At 50.1% G+C, this 14,443-nt stretch overlaps 1 protein-coding gene across 2 annotated transcripts in view; it reads right to left on the reverse strand.

Moving 5' to 3' along the window:
- LOC137438977 (ras-related protein Rap-2c) overlaps positions 1-7,002 on the reverse strand; it is a 41,341-nt gene extending 34,339 nt beyond the window's left edge. Inside the window, exon 1 of one of the 2 annotated variants that reach the window (XM_068134498.2) lies at positions 6,583-7,002. The gene's annotated coding sequence lies outside the window, so the exon portion shown is untranslated. The remainder of the gene's footprint in view (positions 1-6,582) is intronic. The other variant, XM_068134499.2, reaches the window with a different exon arrangement.
- Positions 7,003-14,443: the final 7,441 nt, after the last annotated feature.

Raw genomic sequence — 14,443 nt, forward strand, 5'->3', positions numbered from 1 at the left:
TCTTTCGGTGTGTGTACCTATAGTGCGTCTTTAGGAAGATTCTCGGTGTTAATTTTTCATACCTGCATACAAAATTGTCGGTTAATTCGTGTCGCGTATTCTGAGGCCTAGTAGGCTACCGTGTCCGACCTTGAGGCTTTGTTTTTCTCTCAGCGGTTTGTCGATTGCGCTGCAATTACTATCGTTCTCTGTTTTTGTCCCAGTCTTTCACCCCATTCTTCCTTGTTTAAAATCTCAACTCAAAATAAAAAAATAAAAAAATAAAAATGTATTTCCTTCTCTGTTCTTATTCGTTTATTCGTTGTTCTTATTTGTTCGTTCGTTCTTCGATCACGTTATCACGTTGTTAAAAATGTTTAAACTTTCCCCTGAAGAACTGTATTCTGTCGTATATTATAACACCTTTTTCTTCTTCTTCGATAAAAGGATGCTTTCGACTTGCTCACCAAATCTATTCATTCCCAAAAAAAATTCCATCTCTTACAATTCCTTTTTTCGACATTCCCGAAACTCTCCTGCACTCCACCCCTCCTTCAGCGTCCTCAAAAGTATTTTTGACTCGAAGGTCTCAAGAAACTCATTTTGCAATAAATGTTCGTTTCCCATTAATCGTACACTTTTCAAAATCCAATCTCACCCCTCCCCTCCAAATCTTCCCCATCACCCCTTCCCTCCAAAACTTCCCTATCACCCCTCCCTCCCCACCAAAACTTCCCCATCACCCCTCCCCTCCAAATCTACCCCCTTGCCCCTCCCCTCCAAATCTTCCCCATCACCCATCTCTTTCAAATATTCCCCCTTGCCCCTCCCCTCCAAATTTTCCCCATCACCCATCCCTTTCAAATCTTCCCCCTTGCCCCTCCAAATCTTCCCCATCACCCCTTCCCACCAAAACTTGCACATCACCCCTCCCCTCCAAATCTTCCCCATCACCCATCTCTTTCAAATCTTCCCCCTTGCCCCTCCCCTCCAAATCTTCCCCATCACCCATCCCTTTCAAATCTCCCCCCTTGACCCTTCCCTCCTAAACTCCCCCCACACCCCTCCCCTCCGAGACTCTCCCTCGCTCCTCCCCTCCTAGAGTCACCTCTCACCCCTCCTCCTCAAAGCGTCCTCCCCGCTTCTTCCCCCTTTCAACTTTCACCTTCATCTCCCCCAACCTTCTGCCTCGCTCTTCGCCCTTCTCTAATAACACCTCACTGTGCCTCACCCAATCACCATCAAACCTTTTGTCCGCCCCATTCTTCCCTTTCTCCAAGCTGTTCTGAAATCTCTGACACACCTTCAACAGCTCTCCCGACCTCTTCCTCCTCTTACCCTACCCCTCCCACCCCACCCCACCCCTGTTCTGTATCCGATGCTCCCCCTTCCTCTTCATTAACGGTATGGACCTCAAACATCCGGGGCCTTCGCTCAAACTTGACTGATATCTCCATACAGGTTGCTTCTGACAAACCAGACGTGATCTGCTTAACAGAAACTTTCCTCCTTCATGATGTCTCTGATTCCTTGGTATCTCTCCCAGCTTACTCCCTACTCCGGTATGATAGACCTGAGCCTCGTCCTGGAGGTGGGGTTGCTATCTTTATTAAAAAAACTCTCTTCCTCACTCACCCTGCACTGCCCTCTCTCCACCTCACCCTCAAGAATACCTTTGGCTACGGCTTCCCCTTCGCTCCCACCTTTTGTTCATATGTGTGTTGTACTGTCCACCAAACAGTGATGACTCCATCTACATCTCGCTGTCTGATATGGACCAACTTCTATCTACCCATCCCAACTCTTTCTTCCTCATATGTGGTGATTTCAATTGTCACCATGCCAGTTGGCTGGGTGTGGGTACCTCTCTCACCAGCCATGGCTCTTCAGCGAAGGACTTCTGCGACTCACTGGGACTGACACAATCTGTCAATTTCCCGACCCGGATCTCAGTCAACGGAGCATCTTCTCTTCTGGACTTGGTTGACTAACTTCCCTGAAAATGTCTGCTGCTCTTCTTCTGCTCCAATCGGCTCATCTGATCACATGCTTGTTAAAGTGGACATCTCTCTGACCATTTTCAGAGAGCCTCCTCAGCGTCGACGAGTCTGGCATTTCACTCAGGCCAACTGGCACGGTCTTCAAGCAGCCATCAATCATCTCCACTGGTCTCCCATCTCTACCGCCTCTGACATCAACTCATCCTGGGAATTCTTCCAAAGTAAATTGCTCTCTCTCTCATGCACAGATTTATCCCATCTCGTCTTCAGTTGTCATCCCCTTCCTCCTGTCCATGGTACACAGAATCTTGTGGTGAGGCTGTTGCCCAGAAACAACTTGCTTTCGTCTCCTGGAAAGCAAATCCAACGGAAGGAAATCTCATTTCCTTTCACAAAACCTGAAACAAGTGTGTCCACCCTCAGGAGAGCCAGGAAACAATATCTCTCCGTTCTCAAGACCGAACTCTCTTATCTGTCTCCCTCTTCCAAATCCTGGTGGTGTCTGGTCAAATATGTTTCTGGTGTTTGTTCCCCCTCCATCCCCTCCCTCACCTCAAACAGCTACACGGCTGACTCCGCACGTGAAAAAGCTGAATGCCTCAACTCTGTGTTTGCCTCTGAATCTTGTGTCCCAAACCCATCCCTCTCTGTACCCACCGTACCCAGTCATACCCAGCTGCTCCTGGACTCTGTGTCCTTTCCTCCTGACAAGGTGGAAAAGTTTCTGTCAACCCTCGACTCTGATTCTGCAACTGGACCTGACAGCATCAGCCCACGGGTCCTAAAATCCTGTTCTTCTGCTCTTTCACCCCTCTCTCTGTTCTCTTCACCCTCTCTTTTGCTCAAGGTCATCTGCCATCTTTTTTTTTTTTTTTTGTATACAAGATCGAGGCTCCTGCTTGGAAATCAGCCAACATCACCGCTTTGCACAAAAAAGGTGCAAAAACAGATCCTAGCAACTACAGACCAATCAGCCTTCTCCCAATTATCAGCAAAGTCATGGAATCCATCATTGCTTCAGATATGAAATCTTTCCTCTTCTCCAATGGCTTGATCTCTGATCATCAATTTGGTTTCAGAACTGGTCACTCGACTCTGGACATGCTGCTTCTGCTTTCTCAACAATGGATGGAGGTCCTCAATGCCAAACAGGAAATTAGAGCCGTCTCCCTTGACATATCACGTGCCTTCAATACGGTCTGGCACCACGCTCTGCTCACCAAACTCTCCTCCTTTGGTATCCATGGAAATCTCCATGCATGGCTGGCGGACTTCTTTTCTGGTCACAGTCAACGTGTGGCCTTGAATGGTTTTCTCTCATCTCCTCTTCCTGTTCAAGCAGGAGTTCCCCAAGGCAGTGTTCTGGGCCCTGTGCTTTTCTGGTCTTCATCAATGATCTCTCTGACTCTTGAAAATCCTCTCTATCTCTTTGCTGATGACTCTCCTCTCTATCGCTCCATTCCTCATCCCTCAGATCGGCAGTCTGCAGCCTCCTCACTCTCCGCAGACCTGGACAAAATCACAGACTGGGCAAACAAGTGGAACATGTCTTTCAATCCTGACAAATCTCACACTCTTACGATGTCTCTCCGAAAAGACCGAATGGACAACCCTCCCATCCACTTTCTGAATAATCCTCTCCAAGAAGTTCTGTCACTCAAGCTTTTGGGTCTCACTATCTGCCATGATCTTTCCTGGCAAAACCACATTTCAAATCTGGCCTCCAAAGCCAGTCGCCGACTGGGCATCCTCCGTCGTGCGAAGTCCTTCCTTGGCACACATGAGCTCCTCACCACATACAAGGCTTTCATCCGCAGCTCAATGGAATACTGCTCTCCCCTCTGGGCTGGTGCTCCTGCCTCACACCTAGCTCGTCGTCACGCTGTTGAAACCAAAACTAACTCCAAGGGCCTTTCACTCACTCACCGCAGGCAGGGTGGTGGTCTTTCCGTCTTCTACCGACTCCTCTCTGGCCTTGCCCCCGCAGCTCTCTCTGGGCTCTGTCCCACAAATATTCCTACAGGTCGCACAAGATCTGCCTGCAAACCTCTTATGGTTAAACTGCCAAAATCAAGACTCTCTGCTCACCTTCACTCCTTCATTCCTCTTTTCTCCCACCTCTGGAATAAACTCCCTCACTCTCTTCAATCCCACTCCTCCCTCCAAGTCTTTAAAACGGCTGTTCACCACCATCTCTTATCTTCCCCCATCCAAAACCTTGATCTTTTCTACCCCCGCTAATTTCACCCCAAATCCACTTTTTTGAAATACCAACTTCTGTCCTGGAAGTCCTTGGTGTTTTATACTTCTCCCATCCCCCCCCCCCCCTTCCCACGCCTCCTCCCCCCAAGCCCTCTCCCTCCCACACATCTCCCTGCTCTCAAATGTTGTGTTTGTGTGCTTCCCCTTCTCTCCCCATCTTGTCTTCCGCTCCCTCTTTTTATATATTTTGTTTGTCTGGTTGATTTGTTTGTGAAATAAATGTTAGCTCTTTCACGAGCCTCGATTCAGTATACAAAAAAAAAGGAAAAAATAAAAAATAAAAAAACACCACTCACCCCCCCCCCTCCATCTCCAAGACATCGGCTCGTCTGAGCCTCAAACCACCCAACCCCCACCATATCTATCTATCTATCTATCTCTCTCTCTCTCTCTCTCTCTCTCTCTCTCTCTCTCTCTCTCTCTCTCTCTCTCTCTCTCTCTCTCTCTCTCTCTCTCTCTCTCTCTCTCTCTCTCTCTCTCTCTCTCTCTCTCACATCGTCTCGTCTTTGAGCCTCACACCACCCACACCCCCACACCCTCTCTAAGATATCGTCTCCTCTTTGAACCTCACACCACCCACACCCTCTCCCTCTCTCTCTCTAAGACATCAGCTTGTCTTTGAGCCTCACACACCCCCCCCCCCACCCCCTCTCTCTCTCTCTCTCTCTCTCTCTCTCTCCAAGACATCGGCCCGTCTTTGAGCCTCACACCCCCCACATCCCCTCTCTCTCTCTCTCTCCAAGACAACGGCCCATCTTTGAGCGTCACACCACCCACACCCCCACACCCTCTCTCTCTAAGACATCAGCTTGTCTTTGATCCTCACACACCCCCCACCCCCTCTCTCTCCAAGACATCGGCCCGTCTTTGAGCCTCACACCCCCCACATCCCCACATCCTCTCTCTAAGACATCGGCCCGTCAGCCTCACACCACCCACACCCCCACATCCTCTCTCTCTCCAAGACATCGGCCCGTCTTTGAGCCTCACCCCACCCACACCCCCACATCCTCTCTCGAAGACATCGGCCCGTCTGAGCCTCACACCACCCACACCCCCACATCCTCTCTCTCTCTCTCTCTCTCTCCAAGACATCGGCCAGTCTTTGAGCCTCACACCACCCACACCCCCACATCCTTTCTCTCTCCAAGACATCGGCCAGTCTTTGAGCCTCACACCACCCACACCCTCTCTAAGATATCGTCTCCTCTTTGAGCCTCACACCACCCACACACCCTCCCTCTCTAAGATATTGTCTCGTCTTTGAGCCTCACACCACCCACACCCTCTCTCTCTCTAAAACATCAGCTCGTCTTTGAGCCTCACACACCCCCCACCCCCTCTCTCTCTCCAAGACATCGGCCCGTCTTTGAGCCTCACACCACCCACACCCCCACACCCTCTCTCTCTCTAAGATATCGTCTCCTCTTTGAGCCTCACACCACCCACACACCCTCCCTCTCTAAGATATTGTCTCGTCTTTGAGCCTCACACCACCCACACCCTCTCTCTCTCTAAGACATCAGCTCGTCTTTGACCCTCACACCACCCTCCCCCCACCCATCCTCTCTCTATAAGACACTGGCCCGTCTTTGAGCCTCACACCACACACCCCGGCTCGTCTTTGAGCCTCACACACCACCCACACCCTCTCTCTCTAAGACATCGGCCCGTCTTTGAGCCTGACACCACCCTCCCCCCCCCCTCCCTCCCACCAAGACCTCAGTTCGTCCTCACGCCTACCCTCCCCTTCTCTCCCTCCTCCCCCCCACCCTTCTCTCCCTCCTCTCCCCCCCCCTTCTCTCCCTCCTCTCCCCCCCCCTTCTCTCCCTCCTCTCCCCCCCCCTTCTCTCCCTCCTCTCCCCCCCCCTTCTCTCCCTCCTCTCCCCCCCCCCTTCTCTCCCTCCTCTCCCCCCCCCCTTCTCTCCCTCCTCTCCCCCCCCCCCTTCTCTCCCTCCTCTCCCCCCCCCCTTCTCTCCCTCCTCTCCCCCCCCCTCTCTCCCTCCTCTCCCCCCCCCCTCTCTCCCTCCTCTCCCCCCCCTCTCTCCCTCCTCTCCCCCCCCTCTCTCCCTCCTCTCCCCCCCCCCCACCAAGTCCTCACGCAGCGTCCACCCCCGAACCCAGCTCGTTCTCCCTCCTCCCCTCCCAATCCTCACACCACCTCCTCCAACACCATTTCTCCCTCGATCCTCCTCTCCACGTCGACCACACACTCTGAGCATTTTCCTTTGAACACACATTTCCTTCTGTCATCGTTTGTTTTTCAGATCTGCTACGAAGGAAAGCCTCGATACAAGTAAACAAAACCCCCAACCCCAACCTCTGTCAAATTGATACTTACGTTATTTGTCTCAGCCGAAGAGGAACACACGAAGGAATCAAAATGTAGAGTTTCTAATTTTTAATACGTCGGAAAATTTTTTTAAACGAAATCGACGAAGTCTCGAATGTTAGGCCTTTGACCTGGGCCTGTCGTTAAGAACGTCAAGGTATCGGAATATCTACCAATGCTCACGCGTCCTCATTCTCTTCCTGCTGCTGCGAAACCCATTCGCTCCTCTTCCCTCGCTCCTCTTCTTCTTCTTCCTCGCCTCCTCGTCGACGTCGTCCGTCGAGGAGCCGCAGCATCGCAGTCTCGGCTCGACAGGTCTCCTCAGGTCTCGTCTCGTCTTACTTCGGTCCCGTTCAGCTCCCCGCCCTTCCTGCTACACCCTCTCTCAGCTCTCTCCTCCCTCCTTGTCCTTCGTTCTCACTCAACTTCCGTTTTTCAATCCGAAATCCTTCTACTCATTCCAATTTAACCTAATTCCTCATTTTCAATTTACCTCTTCGTTCGCTGTTTTTCGAATGATTATTTGATTATTTCCTCTTATATTCCCCTGTTTTGTCCATTGTAGCTTTCGTTCGTTCTCCTTTACTATACACGATTAATCATCCACCTGTATTAATATAGCATTTTAATATAGTTATATTATTATTATTGTCCGTCTCTTTTGTCGTTCCCCCAAAATGATTGGTAATGTTTATATCGCTACGATTTACTCATTTCACCTCATTAACAAAACTTCATCAAGTGTTTCTTTTTTTTCCTCCAGAACCAACTCATTCATTCCAAAATTCATTCCAGTCTTTGGACCGAAGTTTTCATCCTTGTTTTGTCTCTATCTGTCTGTTTCATTGTCTGTTTGTCTATCTGTCTGTCTACTTGTCTATTTGCTGTCTGTCTATCTATTTGTCTCTCTGTCTAAATGTTTTTTGTTTGTCTATTTGTCTGTCTGTCTTGTCTATTTGCTGTCTGTCTGTCTATTTGTCTGTCTGTTTGTCTCTCTATCTATTTGTCACTCTGTCTATTTGTCTGTCTGTCTGCCTTTTTGTATGTCTGTCTCTCTATCTATTTGTGGCTCTGTCTATTTGTCTGTATGTCTGTTTGTTTATCTATTTGTCGCTCTGTCTATTTGTCGCTCTATTTGTCTCTCTGTCTATTTGTCTGTCTGTCTGTCTGCCTATTTGTATGTCTGTTTGTCTCTCTGTCTATTTGTCTGTCTGTCTATTCGTCTGTCTATTTGTCTGTTTATTTGTTTGTTGTCTTTATGTTTAGTTGTCGGTCTATTTGTCTGTCTGCATATTTGTATGTCTGTTTGTCTCTATCCATTTGTGGCTCTGTCTATTTGTCTGTCTGTGTCTCTGTCTATTTGTCGCTCTGTCTTTTTTTTCCTGTCTGTCTCTGTCTATTTGTCGCTCTGTCTATTTGTCTGTCTGTCTATTTGTTTTTCTGTCTATTTGTTTTTCTGTCTGTTTATTTGTCTGTCTGTTTATTTGTCTGTCTGTCTGTCTGCCTATTTGTATGTCTGTCTCTATCTAATTGTGGCTCTGTCTATTTGTCTGTCCGTTTATTTGTCTGTTTGTCTATTTGTCTGCCTATTTGTATGTCTCTTTGTCTCTCCATCTATTTGTCGCTCTGTCTATTTGTCTGTCTCTTTGTCCTTCGTTGGACTTGGTTCGGACTTGGTCCACCCGTCCCTCCGTTTGTACGCAACCATATCTCGGAGATGTATGGACCGATTTTGTCTGTACTTGGCACAAGGACAATGCATGATGGTTCACATATGCACATCATTTTGTTTCGAGATCAGATCCAAGATGGCCGACTGGCGGCCATTTTGTTACTTAGGTATGTCCCCATCCATTTCACGTGACATGCATGGACCAATTTCCTTCAAACTTAGCGTGAAGTGCGCGAAGGTTCGGTGAGAAACCAATATAAACCGCCGCGGGACGCACTCCCTCCTCTTGCTCTGACCCCGTCCTCTTGCTCTTACCCCGTCCTCTTGCTTGCTGTCGCTCGTTGTTGCTGGGGAGAAGGAAGACGCCTGAACGAGCAGGTGTGACCGAGCCTGCGAGCCATCGTGCGACCAGCTGCGCTGCAGCTAAGGGGACGCAGGCCACGAAAAGGGCGCGCCAGGCAGCAATCCACGCTGGACCCTCCATTGCCTCCCAAAACAACCATCCATCCTCAAGCCATACCTGCCTGCAATTTCCCCCGTGTAAGTGTGAACGTCGTCTGTCTTGAATGTTGTCCTGGCGTTTATAAGTAAACTGCATAGTATAAGCTAATGATTTCCCTGTGTCACCTGCTTCTTCCATCCATTGCTTGTAAATAACTTGATTGCTCCTTTTTGCTTGTGTGTGTATACTAAATCTGTTCTTCCTCTGTACTCTGTCTTCCTCCTCTCTTCCTTCTCTTTCTGTCGCTTTAGAGGTTTCCAAATTGAATACCTGTGGCGCGATTTGGTCAACGTTTGGGGGAGTCGGGCTAATCGGGGATCCTGTAACGGTCGCGGTTGACCATCCGCTCGGCCCAAAGTAACATCTTGTCCGCGACCCGTAACAATTGGTGTTTAGGAGTGGGATACGAGGCCCGAAACAAATTTTTAAAACGTGTAGAAAAAAATTTGGTCAAAATTACGAGCTGCCGAAATTTTGTTGTTTTATAAAACCCGAATTTTGAGATCGCGCCATGGACAATCAAGGCGATCGGATGTCGGTGGGGGAGATAGACGGGTTAGGGGTAACCCAGGACTTAGGGGAAGAAAGGGAGGAGAGCAATGAGGTGGTTGAGGGTGTATCAGACGCACAAAATGGCGCTCTCGCGCACGAGGTTACGGGCGCGCAAAATGGCGCCTCGCACATGGCCACGGTGACCGCGCCCGCGACCGTAGCAGCGCCACCGGTGGATTTGAACCTTTTTTTATACAAATGAAGGCCCTTATGGACAAGAATAATGAAGAAATGGAAAACAGAATGATGGGGGCCCTTATGGGACAAATGGGAGACCAAATTGGAGGTTTGAAAAACAGTATGGGGGCAATGAGGGACGAAGCGAGGGCTCAGAGTGAGCAATTGGGGGTAATGGGGGACGAAGCGAGGGGTACCGGTGAGGGGTTAGACAATAAATTTGGGAAGTTAGACAATAATTTTGAGGGGTTAGACAAGAAATTTGGGAAGTTAGACAATAATTTTGAGGGGTTAGACAACGGGATAAAAGAGGTGAAAAATGGGTTAATGGGGTTAGAAAATAGGATGGAGGACAAATTGCGGGAAATAGGGGAACAATCTGCCCGGGAAATCAAACGAATGGGGAACCAGATACAGGAGGTGCAAATCGGGTTAGAAAGTAAACTGGATGCTCAGAGGGATGAATTGGGACAGATGAGGGTGGCATCTACAAAAGAGATGGAGGAGATGAAAGAGGGGATACGACGAGGTGTAAGTGAGGAGGTTTCGGGGCTACGCGAGGAGGTAAAGCGAGGTGAGAAGTGTATGGAGAAAGAGGTGAGGAATAATACGGCGAGGTTACAAGGGGGAATGGAGGGTCTGACGGAGGAGGTGGAACAGCTGACAGAGGGACAAACGGAGTTAGTGGAGCAGGTTCAAAGGAACACTGCGGTACTAGGAGGGTTAAAGGCGACACAAAAAGAAATTAAAAATGACTTAATAGCGACACAGAGGCAATGTCAGATGGTACGTGAGGGACTGACAATGAGGTTGGATGAGGTGACAGAAGTAATGGAGACAAAGGACCGGCAGGTGAGGATGCACATAGAGACGGTCACGGTAGCCTTAGAGGACGAACTTGAGGAGACGCACCGGGAAATAAAAGAGGTGAAGCAAAAATTAGAGGAAGTGGAAGAAGAGGTGAGTGAAATTAAGAAGAGACGGACAGAAACTAAAAGAGAAATCCAGGAGGAGGTAATGGAATTGGTACAAGGTCGGTGCTCAACTCATAATGTGATTCTCACTAACCAAATAAAGAGTTTGCAGGTGGCAGAGGAGGTGTGGAGACGAGGTGTCAAGGTGAGTGGCGATATATTCGGAAATGTATATGATGTGAGGGGAGCTTCAGTCGGCTTGGGGGTTGATTTAGACCCGGGTGTTCGTGAGAGGCCGTTGGTGAAGTGTGCGACAGGTCTGGTGTGCGAAAGAGGAGGTGTGCGAGAATGTCCGACTCTGGGGTGTGTGAGAAAAAAGTGCACTCCAAGGAGTGAGTGTGCTGTCGAGAGTGAGTCGGTCATAGCGCGTGTGCGAGGGAGCACATGGAAGCGCGTAGTGAGGAGTGTTACAGAGGATGTAACGGGAGAGTGTGCCGTCAAGAGTGAGTTGGTCGAAGCGCGTGTGCGAGGGGGTACATGGAAGCGCGGTGTGGTAAGTGTTACGGAGGAAGTAACGAAAGAGTGTGCGCAAGAGGATGCGCGAGAAAGGTGTGTAACGGACGGGTGCATGGGGAAAGAGTGCGCTGTCAAGAGTAAGGGAGGATGCACACCTGTGGTGAGTGTTACAGAGGAAGTAACGAGAGAGTGTGCGCAAGAGGATGTGCGAGGAAGGTGTGTAACGGACAGGTGCATGAGGAAAGAGTGCGCTGTCAAGAGTAAGGGAGGATGCACACCTGTGGTGAGTGTTACAGAGGGTGTAACGGGAGAGTGTGCGCGAGAAAGGTGTGTAACGGACAGGGGCATGGGGAAAGAGTGCGTTGTCAAGAGTGGTGGTGAAAGTAGTGAGTGACACGGAGCGTGAGTTGGTTGTGACAGGTGAGCGAGGATGTACACCTGGAATGGAAGGATGCACGCCTGGAATTGTAGAGCGTGTGTGGGAATGCACACTTGAGTTGGTCGTGAGGCACGTGGTTGGGTGTGCGAGTGAGAGCACACCTGTGATTGTCACAGAGGAGGTGACCGAGAAGGGGGCACGAAGGGGTGTGTTGGTGAGGTGTGCGAACGGCGAATGTGTGCCAAAGTGTTCGGTGGTCAGGTGTGTGACCAAGTCTGTGCGCGGAATGAGTGTACCGAGGTGTGTAAGGAAAGGTACGAGGAGCATGGGAACAGCTGGAGGTATGAGCAAGAAAGGGGTAGCGTATGCGTGTAAGCATGCAGGTGAGGCATCGACGGTAACCGGGTTAGCGGTTAGAATGACATTTAGCCGAGTCGGGCCCTCGGTGCGCGTCGGGCAGCTTCGCGTGCCGCGAGGACCAGCGGGGATCCGAGCCACGGCGGGTTCGAAAGGACCGCCGTACATGATGCACGCTGGGCCGCGTTTCGAACGGTCGCGTCCGTGCTCCACTAGGCGGAGCGGGTATCCCGATAGGGAGGGTCGTCATGGCGACCCCCTTTTGTGGAGACGTTCCGGCAGGTCGAGATCGGGCAATTGGATGGCTCCGCGCCGAGGTGGTGCGTGGGATCTCGGCACGGGTAAGCCCCCGTCCCTGCACCGAGTGCCGGACGCATCCAGCCGCCGGCACCAAAGAACCCGCATTCATTGCTCGGCTGTACGAAGCCGAGCTTTCGAAGTGAATTGGCGCACCGAGAGGATCTAATAAGTAGATGGGTGATGAGGTTAGTGTTTTGGACCCAAAATTAGAAAAAAGCAAAATTTGATGATTGGTAAAGGATTGGCAGAGTGATGATTGGCAGAGGATTGGTAGTGATTGGCAAATTTTTGATTTGTTGGATTTGGTGTGCAAAATTGATAGTAAGAGATGCCCCATGTGATGGGATGGCCAATCCACCATCCCTCACAGTAAGGGGGGCAAAGGAGCACTAGTTTATGGGGTTAATGGCAGTGAAAACTAGCCCGGGTGGGTTAGGATATATCGTGTGTAGGGCCCTAGAAGATGACCTTAGGTGACGTTAAGGTTAGTTAGTGACAAGGATACCTGTAGTGGGGACGCAGGTAGATTAGTGTGGATGATAATGACGTGGGAGCGCAATAGTTTAAAGGGGTGACTGGGAAGCGCAAGTTTCAGAGGGGAGTAGTTAGATGAGATGATGCCATGTGTTTGAGGATTGGAAGTGTATAAGGAACAGGTGTGATTGCACAGGTGTGCAACTGAACAGATGTATGGAGCAGTGTATGAGTGAGTGATAGTAATGGGTATTGTGCTGACCAAATGGTCCAGGAAGAGAAGGAGGGTGCAGGTGGCACCAGGTGTGATTGCACAGGTGTGCAACAACAGGTGAATGGAGAACAGGTGTATGGAATAAATGGTAGTGTGGAATATCTGGAGTATTGGAATGGATGGTCGTGGAGTGAGTATGGTGGAAACAATGGAGTGGAGTGGATGGTGCGAAGGTGTGAATGGGGGAAGAGTGGACCCCCATCACGAATACCCGGGGCGGGTAGTGTAAGTGTTAGGTAGAGGGTACAGGTAAATTGTGGTTGGATATTGGCATCTGTGGTGCGGGTGGAAGAATGGTGATTGGATGGGTGCATTAGTGTTGTGGAAATGGCTGGGCGTGTAGCCTGTTAGTGTGTGTAGTTGGTTTGGGCACTCCACCACTGTGAGGATGTCGGCCAGGTGAGGCCGCAGGTGGGCTCTGGGAGCCGGTAGTTGTGGATGGGGCCTGAGGATCCGGAGGACGGACCCGGGTAGCCCAGTGCCAGAGGGCACCAGTGGGGTGACAGAGCCAGGAGGGGCCTTCCCCAGTTAGATAGGTTAGGGTGAGGAGCTAGGTAAGCTCGGGTGGCAACTACAGTGGTGGAGGTGTGCAGGTGGGTAGACCTGCTGGGAGAGTTACACGCCCCAGTCCTGAAATTGTGCCAGGGCACAGGGAGATGAATCGGGGGAGTGAGACCCCAAATTGAGAAGCACCACAGTTTGGTCAATGGGAATTGGTTTTTAGAACCCATAGTGTAAGTTGGCCAATGGATTGGCAGGGAAAGACCCCGGGTAGTGTAAAGTGTGTTAAAGTCATTTAGAGGATAGTTAGGAAGAAGGATCTCCTCGCACCATCTGCATCCACTCACCTGAGATGAGGTAACTCCACACCATGCCATGTTTTATTATTTTTCATTAATGCAAATGTTTTGGATTGTGAGACGCATCATGACGTGGGTGTGACATTGTGCGTAATTCCATCTCTCCCTCCTTATGAGGATTGATGATGAATTGGTGATGGCAAATTTTGGATAGGGGGATTGGAGACGAATTTGGTGTAGAAGGAAAAGATGGGGAAGACAAGACGTAGTGACGAATTTGTAAAGGTGTAAATTGTTGTAAATATGGGGTAAGGGCAAGGGTAGTGTAGGTGACAGGGGGGGTGACGTACGGTAGGGACGAGTTTTTCTCACTTCGCTCTCCGTACGCACTTCACCCTGCATTGCCTTTATTGACGTGTACCCTTGTGACCTTACCCCTCGCTCATTTGTCTTCCTCCCTTTTGTCTCCCACTTGAGGACCTGTGCGCCATTGGGCGCCGAGGGGAGCGTGCGTGAGGTGGCCATTGTGCGCACGAGATTCTCAGAACCAGCATGCATTTGTTGATGTACCACTTTATGGACCGCTGTTCTGCGGCCAAGTACCACTCGATGGACCCCAGGTTCTGGGGCAGGGCACCTCTGTTGGAGACCGGCCAGAGTGGCCAGGGAATCTTGCTTGCGGACCTCGGTAAGGTGGCACCTATGCCAAACAGGTGGACCACCCTTAGTTGGCCCCTGAGGCCCTAAATAAAAATGAACACAAGTTGTGCTTTTTATTATTTCCAAGTAGGCCGCATGAAGCCAGAAGACGTCGGGAAGAACATCGGCCCAGCAGAAAAAGAGAAGACCACCACCAGTTGTTTTGTTGTGTTTATTATGAACAGTGGTGACTGTGCACCGAGTGGTGCTTTTGGTGCTTTGTGGTGCTTTTGGTGCTTTTGGGTGCTTTGGTG

Source organism: Myxine glutinosa, chromosome 13, assembly GCF_964187855.1.
Source record: "Myxine glutinosa chromosome 13, kmMyxGlut1.1, whole genome shotgun sequence".
NCBI lineage: Eukaryota > Metazoa > Chordata > Myxini > Myxiniformes > Myxinidae > Myxine > Myxine glutinosa.